The sequence below is a fragment of the Acomys russatus genome, chromosome 20 (assembly GCF_903995435.1).
Source record: "Acomys russatus chromosome 20, mAcoRus1.1, whole genome shotgun sequence".
In the NCBI taxonomy this organism is placed as follows: domain Eukaryota; kingdom Metazoa; phylum Chordata; class Mammalia; order Rodentia; family Muridae; genus Acomys; species Acomys russatus.
The window spans coordinates 54,593,429-54,611,602 of record NC_067156.1 but is presented as its reverse complement, the minus strand read 5'-3'; the positions used below and the strand labels follow the sequence as shown (position 1 = coordinate 54,611,602).

The following is an 18,174-nucleotide window of genomic DNA, read 5'->3' as shown; positions in this document are numbered from 1 at the left end:
TACGAGTCCCATGGTTCCTCGCGCGGTGGCGTGCCTCTGGCCCTGCGAGCGGGCGCGGAGGGTCGGAGCACGTTGCTAGTGGGCGCGGCTGGCCTAGGTGGTGGAGGCCTAGCGTTTTCCTGACCTGCGGCTCGGCACGCTGCCCTACGCTTGGCCCGGTCGCCCTGCTGAGGCAGCTTCGTCCGGCCGGTGCGGCGGGAATCCGTGGAGACCCCTCCCGCAACACACGCATCCTGAGAGGTAGCCTGGATCCATGTTCGCAGTGGGGCTTCGGGAGGGGGCCAGAGGGCACCTTCACCGCGGGCGTGTGTCTGACGGCAGCGGAGCGCGCCGCTGACGGTCCGTGGCGGCCTCCCTCCTGACGGGCGGGAGGCGTCAGCGCTCCGGACCCCACCGCCGGGGGGTGGTCGAAAAGAAGTCACCCCTGTCCCGGGTCCTTCTGAAATCCTGGCAAACCTCGCACCTCCCGGTGCTGTTTTATATCCTACGCGTTCTGACCCTTAACGCCCCCCGCCACCCCCCCCACCTCTTGTGTCCTTGCTAGTTGGAGTGTCCCTTCAAAAATAACTTCACCTTTGGGACTAGCTGGCCGTTTCTGGTCGGCTTGTTTTTTGGTTAGTGCCATGCTCTCAAGGGAGGTATACCGTTACAGGCGTTTACTCCAAGATTAGAGTCAGAACTTAGAATCTACCTGTGGATTAAGATAGTTTACGCACCAACGCATTAATTCGCCTCTCCTCCTCCCTCCTCGCCCCCCCCCATCAAAGTTGTGCAAAACCACAATCAGATTTGCAATGTATCTTGAATTGTTCTTCAGCATATTTGGTCTGTCCAAGGTCATTTTGGAAATGTAGTTTACTAGTCCACCTATTCGTTTGCAGGCAATTTTATAAACATGGTCTTGGGGAAGAGATTTGCAGTTGATACCTCCTGGTGTGATCGCTTGCAAATTGTGGACGTTTGCCCTTCTGAGGTCGTTGACCCCTTTATATAGACCTTGAAAAGGAAGACAACTTCCTTTTAACAAGTAGGAGAAATCAATCTCAGATACCTGAGATCATGTGTTTTATTTTATGCCACCATACAGTTTGAGTTAACTTCCGTTCATGTATATTGACAAATGCAGAGGAATCAGTCCTAGAGCCCCAAAGCGCTGGGCGCATATTGAAGCACTAGAGCTTGTTGGATCCAGTGATTGAGGTGTTTTTGTTTTTTGTTTTCCCCCAGATAATTGCTATGCCATCTGAGAGAAAGTGGGCCTGGTTTTGACTTTTAAAAACTTTAAAAGACAGAATTAAATTATGCAGGCTGGACTTAAACTCCTGATCTTCCTACCTCGGACCTCTCCAATGCAGGGATGACAGGCAGACACCAACCACATCTGCCTTAAAATTTTCTCTTAATGGATTTAAAACTACATGTTTATACGATTTCCACAATGAATAGATGTTGTGAATTCAAACTTTACTTCTTTGTCAAGATATTCAAACTTTACATCTTTGTCTGATGTTGTCTTGTTTTCAGTTTTAAAAAAATGATAGCTATACCAGGACTAGGACAAATGGGACTGATGGCATCTTGAGCTTTTATTTTGACCGTGATTTATTCGGAGTGGAGGCATTGTTTTTATAAGGAAAAAAAAACATGTCTTGTAGGTTGTCTAAAAATAAAGTGCATTTAAATTGAAAAAAAAATGATAGCTAATACTTTCATATTTTCTAGTACCAAGCTAAGTGTTTCACACATTTCTTGCTCATTTTCTTGTGTAATCCAGCAGGGTAGTTAGGATTATTTTTGTCTTACAGATGCTTAAGTTTGTTTGGCAAAGTCAGCCTGGTAAGTAGTGGACCCAGGATGGGGACCCAGGGTCTCTATGCTAATATTCATTAAACAGGAGATCTCCTAGAAGGTCATACTCAGAACTGAAAGTTGCCCAGCATGTGATCTCCAAAAATATTTTCACAATTCTTAATGTTCCAGTTACCATGTTCAGAGAGAAAAATAGCTGGTTAAGGGTGTTACTTTGCCAGGATATGAGCGCTCACCCAGACTGGAACCATGACTGCCCTCGTTGGTTTAGGTCAGGTGCAGTAGACAGCACCTGCTCCACAGGATGTGCTTGGGGAATGACTGGCACTCCGTGGGGGAGGGGAGCACCATTTAATTCATATTTTTAAGCAAAAGAGAATTTATTTGAAAGCATTTATAAGAAAGTGAATATATCTCTCAGAAGTGCTTTTAAGTTGAGTGTAATCTCTGAAACATGATATTGTTTCTAAGATGTAGATAAGATGCCTGATCTTAAGGATGATCTTGTTCTGTGCCAACAAAGTGTAAAGAGTTTTGTTTTGTTTTGTTTCTCCAAATAGTCACTACAAAAAGTGAAGGTTCTGCTTAATTGTGTCTGCCTGCGCTGAAAGTTTACAACTTTTCAAGTCAGAAAAAAATTTTTTTAGAGTTGCAAGGAGTATTTACTTGAATCTTTCGTGTGCTGACTAATATATGTACTTAATCAAATGCTGATCTTGGTGTTTGTTGTTAAGGTATTTTGAAGCAGTCACCTGTTGATTTTCAAGGTGATTACTGTCAATAACAACCTGTTTTAACTTAGATATAGTTATAAATGTTTCAGTCTTCTGTCTAACTTTCATGTTGGATTTATATTGCTGGGGGTAAAATGACTATAAAGATTTTGTACTGAGTGCTTCCGGAGGTGACTTTAAAAAATATTTTTATTAATATAAAGTCATTGCCATTAAGATGGATTTCATAAACACTTTTAAAATTTTAAGTATGCATATTTACTCTGTCTTTATATTCTCTACTTTCTTCCACCCTCCCACTTGTACCCTTCCTTTTCTAAGATACTCCCACTTTTACTTTCGTGTCATATGCTTGTTTACATATATAAATGCTTTTATGTGTAAGATCTAGGATCCACATGTGAGAAAACACAGCAATATTTGTCCTGCCTAGTCAAGCTTTTTTCACTTAACATATGTGATCTCCAGTTGTCTCTATTTCCTGGCAAATAACAGTATTTCATACTTTGTGTTTGTATGTGTGTGGGTGGTGTATATGTGGGTGCAGGCGAGAATATGGATGTAAAAAGTAACTTTTATTCTCCTGATAGAATTGTCATCTCAGAGGATTACTGCCTCTGTCTGCTAACCTAGGACTGGTCCTGAAAGCCTCTAGCCACTGTACAATCTAACCTAGATAGACCTGGAATGTTTTCAGCCTCTGAGACTTACTGCTTAATAAGCTAATCCTTTTTTGTTCTTATTGAGCTCTGGGCCAGCTGGTTCAACTCAGCTGTTCTGGCTCAGACTCTTCTCCTAACTGACTGATTCAATCTGGCTTCTCTCTGAGCCCCTGAATTGCTCTGCTTGGTCTTAAACTAACTCCAGCAGTCTTTTCTAATCTTCTGGCTCCTTCTCATTCTCTGGCTCATTCTGTCTAGCTTGTTTTCTCATTCAACCTCTCTGTAAAACTGCCTCCTCTATCCTCAGTCTCTGTGTTGCTCCCGTTGCTCCCTTAAGTAGCTAGCCTTTCCTCTCTCTTCTCATGAGAGTTGGACATATCCTCGTCTGTCAAATCTTCTCTGATTTGTCACTTTTTCTGCCATCAATTAAACATCACTTTCAAACGTGGATGCTTCTACAAATGAACTTTACCTTCATTTGGGATTAAAGGCGTGTACCACCATGCCTGGACCTAAGGTTTTCCTTACCTGAAACTTGCTCTATATCAGTCTGGCCTTGAACTCAGATCTGTTTGTCTTTGTCTCCTGGATTAAAGGCGTGTCTGTATTCTAGCTGGATCACACAGACCTAGACGGTCTTTGGATGTGATCTCTTGCCAGAGCAGCCATATCGGAATTAAAATTCCTTTATATGTGGAAGTCAAACTACAACCTTGGCTGTCAGCCTTTGCCTTCCACAGTGCTGGAGACATGGTCTCTTTGTTGTGCCAGTGGCTTGAGCTTTTGGAGATGCTCCACTGTTCTCCCATCTCATTATAGGGTCCCTGGGATTAAAGACGGGCACCAATAGGGCGGGCTTTTGCTTGGTGTCTGGCAAGTCTAACTCAGGTCCTCACAGATTCAGGCAAACATTTTACCCACTGAGCAAGCTCCTCATCCCCATAGTTTCATTCTTTATGGCTAAATAAACATATTTTGTATACATGCCGCATTTCCTCCATCCATTCATCTGTTAATGTACATTAGGCTGAGTCCAGAAGTTGGCTATTGTGAGTAGTGATGCAGTAAACAGGAATGTAGAGGTAACCTTTAGTGTATTGGGGTGTGTGTGTGTGTGTGTGTGTGTGTGTGTGTGTGTGTACACCATTCTCTTGATGGGATTCTTGACTATGAAGAGAGGAAACTAACCAGCTGTGTGCATTCCTCATTCTTTTCTTCCCTCATTTCTCGGTAGTCAAAGCAGATAAGATCCCAGGAATGTAGCCTCCTCCCTCTCCCAGCATTTTTTCCAGGTTACAGTAATTCCTTAGCGTTCTCTCTCCTTCCTCAGGAAGTCCACAGACACTGGGACTCCATGATGGGAAAGACTTCGCAATGATAGTGGTCTAGAAGAAGTGACAGAAATATAGGAGATTGTGGCCATGAAGGAGTTCACAGTGGAGTATAGCTATGTGGAAATGTATGAAGTGTTTATAAAGTGGGGTGGCTGAGGTGTGTCATAGAGTGATATCCTGAAGGACAAGAAACTGAGACACTAGAGCATTTTGGGGCAAAAACAGAATCTTCAATTCTAATCCTCCTCTTTTTATTTTCCAAAATAATTCTTAACATGAATTGTAAAGCAAGAACCTCTGTTGATTTCTAGTTTCTAAAAGCACTATTCCTACCTTAGGGAATTCTTTACCTTTACAAACTGCCTACATTTTTTTTTCTTAACCCTACCAAGCAGCTTTTAAATGTGATATTCTAGTGCAGTGGCTCCTACTAAGTATACAGTTTTGTTAACTTGTTTTATTATCAAAAGATTCACTGGTGTATGGTGTTTTTGCTCTTTAGTCTAATTCAAACTGTAAGCTTTGTGTGACCTCTGTACCCTTTCTTTTAAACTAACTTTGGATAGTAGATTCCTAAACATTTTGTATTTCCCCTTTTCTTCACAGTTTATCTACAACATAGTTGGACTAGCTATTTAAAACTAAAATCACTCTATAAGCACTGGTAAAATTCAAAATTCAGGCAACAGGTGGCATTAATCTCACTCAAAAACTGATCTTTAGTAAACTCATGTGTAAAAGACTTCATACCACAAGTGTTGCTCAAAGCCTTCAGTAATATGAGGAGAAAAAAAAAAGAAACAGATGAGAATTTTATGTAGTTTGGAGCACCTTAGAGGATAACTTTGCACACACCTGGTTTTATTACTAAATTACTTTCTGCCTCTTATAGCAGAAATGGACTTAGTTCTCACTCACAGTAAAGGAAAAAGATAGTAGCACAGTGTTTCGAGGGCAAGGAAACTCTTGTTCCAGAGCTCCAGCTCTGCCTTACCCGTGTTAGGTTGGCCCAAGGCTGGACACTGAAGAGCTGCCAAGCTTTCTGTAGTCTCTGGGATTTTGTGTGTTTGGATAGGAAATGAGGCCCCCACAAATTCCTTACTGTCCTCTGACAAGTCTACTCTGAACCATTAACAGTCATCAAAACCCATGGACTTTTACACACACACACAACACACACACATTTTGTATGTATGTGCATGTGTGGATCCTTGCATGTGTGCAGGTGAGCCATTGAGTGCATATGGAGGTCAAAAGGTAATTTGCAAGGTTCCCTCCTTGCACTATATTGAATCCAGAGATCAAACCCAGGTCATCACGCTTGGCTGCAAGAGCCTTTAGGAGTCATCTTGCAGGCTCCCCACCCCCATGTGGAGTTTTAGTCAGGTTTAATATTGAAGCTGGGAGAAAGTGAATTTAGAAAATGGAGCTTCTAAAAGTAAAAGTTAGATGTTCTGAGTAGGCAGCTACTAGCATCCATTACATTGACTAACCAAGTAGTTCAGTTGACATAATTGATCTATTTTAGTTTTCAGTTATTCTCTGTCATTTTTTCTGTTTCAAGAACCTGTGGCTTGTTCATTTTTTTTTTAAAGTAAAGCTGAAATGTTTGGTAATTTCTTTAGTCACACACTAGTCAGACTCCAAGTGTTGAGTAGACTGTCTGTGGATAGCAGCAGCCTTATTGTACATTCACTGTGTACAATAGAAGACACACAGAACAACAACAACCCTTGTACTAGGATTTATTAGTGATTATATGACCTGGAACTTAGGTTATTCATGAGATAATATGTTTGAGATAATAGCGTTTTAAATTAACTGGGCTTTTGCTTTTATTATCCAGTAAATAACACTTTGATATTGACCCTTAAAGTTTGAAATAGAGGTGTTTAATGTGACTGTGTAGGGGTATAAAGCCATGATCCTCTCAAAGCCTTGCTTTCTTTAGAACACTCCCACTGTGTGGAGTCACCTTATGACTCCGTTCTCTGACGCTTTGTTCAAGTAGAATTAGAGCTGCATAACTGAGTATTAAGTGCCATAAGATACTCACTTGCTGGCACCACTTTTTATCTAATTTATTGGGGTTTCTTATCTCTTATCTTTCTTCTCCACCCCAATCCATTCCAACACCCCAACACCAGGTAGAAGAGAAAGATTAGTGGGGAGAAGGGGTATAGGTCTCCTAGGTTACGTCCTGCTAGTTAGGGCTGTAGGGTTCAAGTCCAGTCTTTATTTCAGGAGATCTCTAACTTTTTCTAGTCAAACTGCATCAACAGCAATAGGAGCAGCAGAGGGGAGCACCAGCATTCTTTTTCAGAGTGTCTGTCTGTCTGTCTCTTTCCCCGCCCCCACCCCTGTAATTTATTCCCTCTCCAGAGCCCTCAGAATTAAAATAACTGCAGCTGGCTAAGACCATGCCCCTCTCCAAGCCACACGAGGCTGTTACCAGCTGTGGACAAACTAAAAGCAGTTCCATATCCCGTACTTCGGATTAAAGCAAAAACCTGTGTACAAAACATAACTGAGTTTTTAAAGAAACTAAAACTTCACTGCACTCACAAATACAGTAATTCTGCTTATAGACATTTCTTAAAGATTGTTTAAGGTATGCAAAATTTTATGTAATGGAATGCTGTTTATTTGTACATCAAAATTGGAAACTTAAGTTTATAAGATTAAGTAAATGATTAAATCAGTTCTGGTTTTTCAAAATGAATTATTTCTTATCTAGCTCTTTCGGCTGACAATTTGAGTAATAGCTCTTTGTATGTAAACAGACTAATGGTAAATAATATGCCATAGCATGCAATACAACAAACAGTAACTCAGACTTCTAAAATAAAGCCACTCTGTTTTGTTGTCAGCAGGTTCCTGTGAACAAAATTCAAAGGGCCAAAAGAACCAAATGGTTAGATAATTGTTTAGGACAGATCTCTACAAATAGTACCAGAAACAACCAAGTTCACTTTCCCCATTCTCCTCTTTATTTAAATATTTCTTTTAACATAATAAAGAATTACAAGATATAAGAGACTTTGAATTTGTAAGGTACAAACTGAAATTGTAACTACAATTTTACATTACAATTATGAACTGCAATGCTAACTTTAATTCCCATCACCCTTTGTTATCTTTGGAGTATGAAATGTCTCCCACAGGCTCAGGTGCTAAGTGCTTGAGGCCCAGCAGGTGGTGCTGTTTTGGGAAAGTAGTGGAAACCTCCTAGTGTAAGTAGGTCATTGTGAAAGGCCTTTGAGGGTTGTACCTGGTCTCCATGCCCTTCTTTCTTTGTTTCCTGTCTACCATAGGTAAACTCTGGTATGTTCTCATTGCTATGATGTTCTGCCTCTCCATGATGTTGAAATCATGGGACCAAGAACTATAGGCACAGTTCTTCAGCCATGAGCCAAAACTAACACCCTGAAAGGAATCTTTTTTTTTTAAAGATGTATTTATTATGTATACAGTGCTTTACCTGTATATACACCTGCATACCAGAAGACGGCACCAGATCTCATTATAGATGGTTGTGAGCCACCATGTGGTTCCTGGGAATTGAACTCAGGACCTTTGGAAGAGCAGCCAGTGCTCTTAACCTCTGAGCCAAAAAGGGGCTCTTCTTTACATATTAATTCTCTATATCTGTCCACCTGTCACTTCAGCCTAAACCTAGAATAACCATCCCGTTTTCTCTCCATTGAGTCTCAAGTTGTTCTTTCAAATGTATCCTGGATTATCATCACCTGATCACTAGAGTTCACAGCATTTTCTTATTTTTTTTCCCCCTTCTTAATATAGGCTTATAACTCATACTTAATGAGCGTTTCTCATATCATGGAACATTTATCTTTCATAACTAAATTGTAAACTACTTGAAGGTAGTAACCATATTTATACACATTTGTTCTTCATGTCAAAGGATTATAGCTCTGTATTGTGCAGTGCTTGGTCAATAAAAACATTTATTTAGTTTAGTTTTGTGACTGTTCCTAGAGAGATATAAGCAAATATCTAAAGTTAGAACAAAGAAACAATTCTACCCAAGTCTATTTTGTGAGTCCTGTAACTGTCTTGAGTCTTAAGAGCTTTCTCCCTCCAGAAATGAACGTTTTCATTTAGAGTAAATAACTAAAGGATTTTTTTTTTTTTTAATTTGGTATAAGAGGCACAGCATAAAACAATGCATTCTGGTTCATACCCTTAGAAGCACTACAAGAGGGACCTTTACGGCCATGGTGTTAGGTAATAGGAGATGCTTACTAAATATTTAACAGTGCTTTGCTGCTACTGCCCTAAACAGTACAGCACTCTGCTGTGGGAGATGGAGTTAGGATAACAGACATTTGGCTGTCAGGACAGGAAAGAAGTAAGGCCTGAGATATAATATGTTCATCTGTCCCTGCTCTCCTGTACCACCTAGTATTATGTCAACTTGACACAAGCTAGAGTCATCAGAGAGGAGGGAGCCTCAGCTAAGAAAATGCCTTAAGATCCAGTTGTCGGCAAGCACCACAGTGAAGTGTCCCAGAGGTTAACGTAGGTGGTCCAAGTCTACAGGTACCATCTGTTTTCTAGCAGAACATGCCGCTGTCAGCATTTCAATGCTGTAACTCACATTTCAAAGTTATTGGTTTGCTTCCTATGGAAATAATTTTCTTGAGGGGACTATGTGTTGTCTTTGTGAATTAAAACTGCTATAATGAAATGCCTTTAGCTAGATAGTATATAAACCATGGACATTGACTCCTTACAGTTCTGGAGGTAGAAGTTCAAGATGAACATGCAGACAATTAGGTGTGGGTGGGTCCCATTTGTGGTTCCTAGATAGCCATCTTTTCCATGTAAATCTACATGGTAAAGGGCTGATAAGCTCTATGGAGTCTACAGAGGTACACTGAGTAGCTCTGTAGTCCTGGAACTTGCTCTGTAGGCCAGGCTAGCCTTGAACTCAGAGATCTGTCTCCCAAGTACTGGGATTAAAGGCATGTGCCATCACCGCACAGCCAAACCTAAGGTTTGATGCCTGCTAGTCTAGCACTCTGACAGCTCTGCTACATCTTTAATCCTGTTTTCTTGTTTTTAAAATAGTATATATCTTTGAATGGCCCAGTCTAGTTCTGGTTTGTTTTTGTAGAAGATGGTATTAGATGAAAGCAAGATGTCAAGTTTGAATTTTATCATCATAGACTCTCCTAGTACCATTAACTGAAAAGGCTACCTTTTCTCTCCAGTGTTTATTTTTGGTACCTATGTTAAGAATTAGATAGCCATAGATATGAGGGTTTTATTTCTGGGATCTCTATTTTGTTACACTCAGCTTTGTATCTTGTGTCTTCTAGGCATTTGTTGTTTAAATTTGTTTGTTTTATGTGTATGAGTGTTTTACCTGCATGTATGTACGTGAACATGTGTGTCTAGTTCCCATGGAGCCAGAGGATATGAGAATCTCTGGAACTCAAGCCAAGTTACAGACAGTTGAGTTGCCATGTGGGTTTTGGGAACTGAACTTTGGATCCTCTGCAAGACAAATCACTGGCCCACCTTTCCAGTCCAGTATGTATCTGACTTTAAATGAAAGTATCAAACTGTTTTGATTAATGCAGCTCTATGGATGCCTCCGACTCTATTCTTTTGTTCAATATTGCATTTTCTATTCTGGATCTTTGTGTTCTCCATGAATTTTAGGATTGTACTTGATAGCTTTTTGGGGGAGATACTAGACTTTTGTTAGGGGTGAGGGATCGGGATTGCACTAAATCTGAATTGTTTTAAATGCTATAGAAGTTTTAACAGCAGTAATTCTACTGGTCCTTGATAGGAAAGAAGAGTTTTCTTTTGGTGTATGTTTTCAATTTCATCAAGAGTTTAGTAAGTGTAGAGGTTCTTTTGCTTCCTTCATTAAATATATTCCCAAGTTGTTTGTGAGTGGGATTGCTTAGCAAGATTTTAATATTTTTCATACAATATATTCTGATCACAAGTTCTCCTCCTCCTACTCTTCCCAGATCCTTTCCACTTTCCTACCCACCCAACATTCCAGCCTTTTCCCTCCCTACCCCCCTCCCACCCCGTTCTCTTTGGAAGAGGGGTTGCAGGGAACAGGCAAACAAAAAACTAAACCACGCTGTGTGGTGGTGGCCCACACCTTTAATCCCAGCACTCAGAAGGCAGAGTCAGATGGATCTCTGTGAGTTCAAGGCCAGCCTGGTCTACAGAGTGCGTCTGGGACAGTCAGGGCTACACAGAGAAACCCTGTCTCCAAAAAACAAAACAAACAGACACAAACACAAAATCAGAAACCATAATATATAAGCAAAAGATCAGTTGTTGTTGTTGTCTTTAAAGGCCCAACAGCAATATGAGACAAAAAGTCTACAAAAATACCATTGAGTTAATTTTATGTTGGCCATGTACTGTTGGGTATGGGGCCTACCCTTAAGTGATACTTCACTGGAGAAAACTAATTTTTCCTTATAAGTGGATAGCGGCTTGGTTAGGGATTGAAGCACATATCTCTCAGAGCTGGGACCTGAATTGGCTTAAACCTGTCCAAGCCTGTGCATGCTGCAACAGTCTCTATAAGTTTTTATGTGTGTCAGCGCTGTTGTTTCTGGAAGACACTGTTCCTTAGTATCATCCTCCAGCCCTTACAGTCTTTCAGCCTCCCTAAGTCCTGAGGGCAGGGGAGACATCCCATTTAGGACCCTTTTCAAAGTTTCTAACTCTGCACATTGTCCAGTTGTGGGGCTGTGTTAGTTCCCGTCTACTGCAAGAGGAAGCTTCTCTGACCATGGCTAGCAAAGCCCTGTGAGTTTTAGGAACTGAACTTTGAATCCTCTGGCAGAGTAGGTATGCCAGAATATTGTTAGAAGTCATGTTATTGTTATGTTCCTTTAACAAAACATACTGTTTGGTTTTCCCCTAGGCCCATGGCCTGTCCAGAACCTGCGCAGGTTCTTGGCCTCCGGAGCAGTGTCAGGCATGGGTTGCATCTCATGGAGCGGACCTTAAATCTAATCAGAGATTGGTTGGTTGCTCCCATGTTTGCACCATCGTGCAGGAAGGTCACCATTGTAGATGACATGGTTTGTCATTGAGTTGTTGCTTGTCTCTTTTTTCTTCTGGAAACATGCAGAATACCATGAGCACTAGTCAGTGGGGTGAAGGCTTTAATTAGGAACCAACTCAACTCTTCTCTTTTCAGTGAAATAGGTAGGTATTGTCTTCAACAGTGGGGCCTTGCCATCACTTTGTGGAAGGCAATAGCTTTGGCAATAGCCTGAGATGTTCGGGGTCTCAGCTAGATGTAACCCATACCCAGAACTGGGGGTTTCATTTGGAGGTGAAAGATGGCTAGTTGGGGCATTGCCTCCACAATTATTTGGTGACTGTGTTTAGATTTCTTTCAAATACGTGTATATTTAAGAGGCTTCTACAGAAGTAGGCTTCCATATAACCCCTCAAATGGCCTTAGTGTTAGTTGTCCTCTCGTGTTCCCTCTCTAACCCCCAACTTCCCTCCCCCTCCTTGCTTAATTCCCCTACTCCAACCCCTCCACCCCTGTCTCACTATAGCTATAGATTCTATTTCCCCGTCTTTGGGAGATCCTCGATCCTTCTGAAAGACCCCCGAAGGGAGACCCTCACTCAAGCCTCGGGATGGCGCACACCCAAAGACACACAAACGACCGTCTTGCTGTAAACGCACGAGGTAGTTTATTGGCGGAGCTCTGGGTCGACACGTATCTCATGCAGGAGACAGAGGGGTCAACCCAGAAGCCCAGAGGTTTGGGGTTTATATGGACAAAGGTCGGGGGGAGCGGGAAGTTTTGGCGCGGCCACACACGATTGGTTGTTTCAAACATTTGAACATCAGCAAATTGCGTAGGCAGATCTGGGGTAAGGTCAGACTTAATCACACGGAACATTCCTTGGTTCCTGTTCTTCTCGGAACCCAAGGGTAGATGTTTATCTGAGCTAACGACACATCTGGTTAAACTCAAACCTGGAACATTGTGTGTGGGCCTCAAGGGGAGATTAAGCAAACACCATAAGATCGGATGAGGGGGTCTTGGCTCATTACTCACTCGACCATGCCCGGTACCTGTTTCTCTCAGGAATTTGTCCTTGTGTACCCTCCCTATCTTTTACGGCCAACCGGTCCCTGGAACACTCAATAGGCCTCTGTCTCTTAGCTCCGCATTCTTTGTGACTTATCATCTGGGACCTTGGGCTAGCATACCTGCCGGCCTGCACTTATGAGTTAGAGAGCTGAGAGCTCTGCTCTTCTGGTTGCTTTAATGCTAACTAAAAATTTTCCCTTTCACTTCCTAATCATTTACTCTATACCTAACCCTTGGTTTTATTGACACTAACATACCTATCAAGTGTTTAAAGGCTAACACCTACATATAAGAGATTCCAAACAGCATTTTTTTATTTTGGGGTCTAGGTTACCTCACTCGGGGTGATATTTTTTCTAACTCCATCCTTTTACCTGTAAATTTCATTTTTAAAGCTAAATAATATTTCACTGGGTCATCTCTTGATAGACATCTAGGCGGTTTCCAGTTTCTGCCTGTTATGAATAGAGCAGCAGTGAAGATGGATGAGCAAGTGTCTCTATAATAGAGTGTAGAGCCCTTCAGGTGTATGTCCAAGAGTGGCATAGCTGGATTGTGAGGTAGATCAATTCATCTTCCTGTGAAACTGCTATACTAATTTCTATAGTGGCTATACAAGTTTTCACTCCCACTAGAAACAGGTAAGTGTTCCCCCTTACCCCACACCTTTGCCAGCATGAGTTTTCATTTGTATTATTGATCTTCACCATTTGACTGGTGAAGATGAAGTCCCAAAGTAGTTTAGAACTGTATTTCCCTGATGATTAAGTGTTGGCTCTGTTTTTTTTAACGATTAACCCAACTAGCTTACACAAAAGGGAAAAAAGGTTAAAGGGAAAAAAGAGTGAACCTTTTGGTGTCCATTCCTTGGGAAGGGTCCCTAGGTGTCTCTGGCCTGCATGCTGGTCCAACCTGTTCGCTGATCCTCTTCCGGATCCACCTGTGCTCAAGCCCAGTCTGACCCTGTTGTTTCTCTCTCTGACCCCTCCCACTTGCCAGTCTGTCACTTACAAGGGGTGGTCTCCCTCTCCCATTGAGGGTCAATTAGAAACACAATAGTCCAGGTGGAGTCCCCAGGTCAGCTTCCTGAATTCCAGGCCCAGGATGGCTCCACCCAGTTTATCTCAAGGTTAATCTCAGGGAGTATTCATGATGTGTTCAAGGGCAAAGCCTGCCAAGACTGTTTTCACAAAGCTTACAATCCTTCCCACAACTAAGGATGTTGAACATTTCTTTAAGTGTTTCTCAGCCATTTCTGTTTCATCTTTTGAGAATTGTTTAGTTCTGTTTCCCATTTTTAAATACATTACTTGTTTTCTTGATGTCCAGTTTTCTTATTTAGTTCCTTATATTTTATGTATCAACCCTCTATCAGATGTGTAACTGGTAAAGATATTTTCCTAGTCTGCAGACTGCCGCTTTGTCTTAGTAGTGCTATCCTTTGCCATACAGAAGCCTTTTGGTTTGATGAGGTCCCATTATTACTGTTGATCTTAGTGCTGTGCTATTAGTGTCCCAAGAAAGTCTTTTCCTATGCCAGTGAATTTAAGGCTATTCCCAACTTTTCTGCTCTATCAGATTTGGTGTCTTTGGCCTTATGTTGAGGTCCTAAGTCTATTTGGAGTTGATTTTTATGCAGGGTGATATATCTATTTGGATTCTTCTGCATGCAGCCATCCAATTAGATCTGCACCATTTGTTGAAGATGCTATAATGTGCATTTTTGGCTTCTTTGTCAAAAATCTGGTGTCCATAGGTTTGTGGACTTATGGTTGGGTCTTCAGTTCAATTCCTTTGATCAGTGTGCCTTTTTATGACAATATCAGTCTATTTTTAGTACTATAGCTCTGTGTTACAACTTTAAATCTGGTATGTTAATGCCCCTAGCAGTTCTTTTATTATTTTATTGATTGTTTTTGCTATCCTGAGTTTCTGTTTTCACGTGAGGCTGAAAAACAGTCTTTCAATTTCTTTGAAGAATTGTCTTATAATTTTGAGAAGGATTACATAGAATTTGTAGTTCAGTTTTTGGTAAGATAACCACTTTCATTATGTTAATCCTACCAACCCATGAGCATAGGAGATCACTTCCATCTTCAAATGTCTATACTTTCTGTTGCTCCTATTGTTGATGATATCCAGCTTTAATCTATAGTGGTCAAATAGGTTCAAAGGTATTTCAAATTTCTTATGTTTTTTGAGACTTGGATTGTGTCCAAGTATATATATGGTCAGTCTTAAAGGAGGTGCCATGGGCTACTTGGAAGAAGGTATATTTGGTTTTTGGGTGAAGTGTTTAGTTTTTAACAGAATGATTTCTATATTGTTGACAGTGGAGTATTTAAGTTATCCACTATCACTGTGTAATAGTCAATATGTGATTTTAGTTTTAGCAGCATTTCTTTTATGAACTTGGGTGTCCTTGTGTGTGGTGCATTAATGTTTAGAATTGCAACATCTTCTTAGTGGTTCCCCCCCCCCCCCTTTGAGTACGTAGTGCCCGTCTCTATCTCTTCTAATTAGTTTTGAAGTCTTATTTTGTCAGATATGAAAATGCCTACACCTGCTTGTTTTGGGAGTCTGTTTGTTTAGACTTTTTTTTTTTTTTTTCCCGTCCTTTTACTCTGAAGTAATATCTCACCTTGATGTTAAGGTGTGTTTCTTGGATGTAGCAGAAAGATAATACTATTTTCTAATCCAGTCTGTTAGTCTATGTCTTTTTCTTGGGGAATTGGGGGCATTAAATGTTGACAGTTGTCAATGAGCTGAGTTTATTGATTTCCTGTTATTTTGTTATGGTGTGGATTTTCCTCCTCTTGATTTACTGATAATTTTGCAATTATTTATTCCTTGTGTTTTCTTGGATGTGGCTACCTCTTCAGACCGAAGTTTTCCTTCTAGTGTCCTCCGTAGAGCTATATTTTAAGATAAATACTGCTACTGCTTAGATTTGGTTTTATTGTGTAATAGTTTTTCCTCCATCATTTGTGATGAATAGTTGTGCTGGATATAATAGCCTACCGTGGCATCTGTGGTCTCTTAAAGTTTATAGTATATTCGTCCATGCCCTTCTGGCTTTTAGACGCTCCATTGAGAAGTCATGTGTTATTCTAATGGGACTGCCTTTATATGTTACTTGGTCTTTTTCCTTTTCAGCTTTTAAAGTTTTTTCTTTGTTCTGTACATGTAGTGTTTTGATTATGATGTGTTATGGGGAATTTCTCTTCTGATCTTGTCTATTTTGGTGTTCTGTGTGCTTCTTATAACTTGTTAGACACCTCCCTCCTTGAGTTGGGAAAATTTTATTCTATGATTTTGTTGAAAATGTTTTCTGTGCCTTTGACTTTGATTTCTTCTTCCTCTATTCCTATCATTTGTAGATATGTAAATGTTTTGTGCCTGGTTTTTTTTTTTAAGAGTTGGGTTATCTATTTCTGCCTTGTCTTCAACAACTACAATTTCTTCTTCATATCTTGTACTCTGCTTGTGAAGCTTGTCTCTGAAGTTCTTTTTTGACTTTATCAATTTTTCATTTTTAGTTTTATCTCAGTTTGGGTTTTCTTTATTGAGTCTATTTTTATGTCATGAATTGTTTTCATTCTTCATTCCACTGTTTGTTCCTGCTTTCACAGACTTTATTATGATGTATTCATTCCCTCGTTTATGTCCTTGAACATATTCATAATTGCTATTCTGAAGCCCGTATCTTGTGCTTCAGCTATTATCACCTACTAGATTCTAGTGGAAACGTTGTTTTGACTGTTAATACTTGTGTTTTTGTGATGTTTTCTAGGCACCTGGAGTTCTGATCACTAAAGTGATTCTAAGTGTTGACATTTGGTCTTATCTTTGTTGGGTACGTGTTTCATTCCTTGGTTTCTGCCACGACCCCTCTTGTGGGTTGCCTGGCAGAGAGTGTTTTTGTATATTGGCTGGTATTAGAGAGGAAAAAGAGATAGTCTAAGAGAAAAACCTGAGAGAAGCTGAGAAAAAGAGCTTAGGGCATCATTCCACACCATGTAGACCCCAAGTCAGAGGTGTGATAAGAGGAAGGGCTCTTGTGTGTAAGCTGTGATAAGACAAATAATCTAGAGAGACAGGGATGAAAGAGCTGGAAGAATCCTGCCAGAGGGTCCTAGAAACCTACAAGAGGAACATTATGATGGGTGGATCTGAGCCCAGGGGTTCTGCTTGATCAAAGGCACCAACCAAGGACAAAATGTGCAGTCATCATCAAACCCCTACCCAGATCTAACCAAGGGACAGAACATTCTCCACAGTTAAGTGGAGACTGGGGACTGACTTTCACAGGATCTCTGGTGCCCCATATTTGGCCATGTCCCCTTGTTGGGGAGGCCCAGTGGCACTCGGAGGAAGGATAGCGGACTACTAAGAAGAGACTTGATACCCTAGCACCATATTCAGGGGGAGGAGGTCCCCCTCGGTCATAGTCATAGGAAAGGGGGATTGGGGTGAAAGTGGGAGGGAGGGAGGGGAGGAATGGGAGGATACATGGGATGGGATAGAAAATGAGATGTAATATGACTTATTTTATTTTTCAATAAAAATATGTCTTTAAAAAAAAAAGAATACTGCATTTGTAGCAAGAGCCTTCAGTGGATGGAACTGAGATGGAAGGAGGGTTGGTTATTAAGAGCTGAGGGTAAAAATGGAGAGATCATAATAGAGGACAGGAAGGATTGTGTGAATTGCCTACCTGAGTCCCAGTTGGTATGGGCACTGGATGTTCCACATAGATAGTGTGCCTTGGTATCTCAGGCTCCTGACACTATGGGATGGGAATGGGCCAGAAGGAAGGGTCCACTGGAAGGAGGAAAGTTGGGTCCACACCAAGTTTAAGTGTAGTTCCCAAGAGAAGCATGTTTTTAGTTGATAAAAATTGATAGACTTTATATTTTTATTTTTATATTGTGCAGCTTATTAAATTTGCCAATTCTGCAAGTCTTTTGGTAGAGTTTAGTTTTGTTTTTTATGGATCATATAATTTGCAAACAAAGATAACTTTACTTCTCTCCATATACATGTTTCTTTTCCTTTCATAATTGCTTTGGTTAACATGCTGTATTGAAAAGGAGTAGATATTCCTGTGCTCATTATTAGAAGAAACACTTGTGGGGTTTCCTTGTTTTAGTATGGCATTGGCTTTAGGTTTGTCACATGCAGAAGTTGTGTTGATTCTTCCACAACTAATCTGTTTGGAATATTTATTGAATGCCTGCCTTTATATCTATAAAGATAATCAAAACTTTTTATTAAGCTAATGTGTTGTTAGGTGTTAAAGTTATTTTTATAAAACTGTTAGTTTTTCTCTTAATGTGGCTATCACATAACTGAGACTCCATTATATTATTTTAATAAGTTTCACAGCGCAGTAACTGAGCAATTATTACTCTATTCTTAATCCTCTGATCGAATCTAGTTTCCTCCCAGCTTATATCCCAGAGATACTTGCACTTTGTACCCTTTCTTGTTCCAGCTCTCTCTTC

At 40.6% G+C, this 18,174-nt stretch overlaps 1 protein-coding gene across 1 annotated transcript in view; it reads left to right on the top strand.

The window, feature by feature from the left end:
* The first annotated feature begins 79 nt into the window (after positions 1 to 79).
* Fam210a (family with sequence similarity 210 member A) overlaps positions 80 to 18,174 on the top strand; it is a 30,378-nt gene continuing 12,283 nt past the window's right edge. Inside the window, exon 1 of the mRNA XM_051163524.1 lies at positions 80 to 240. The gene's annotated coding sequence lies outside the window, so the exon portion shown is untranslated. The remainder of the gene's footprint in view (positions 241 to 18,174) is intronic.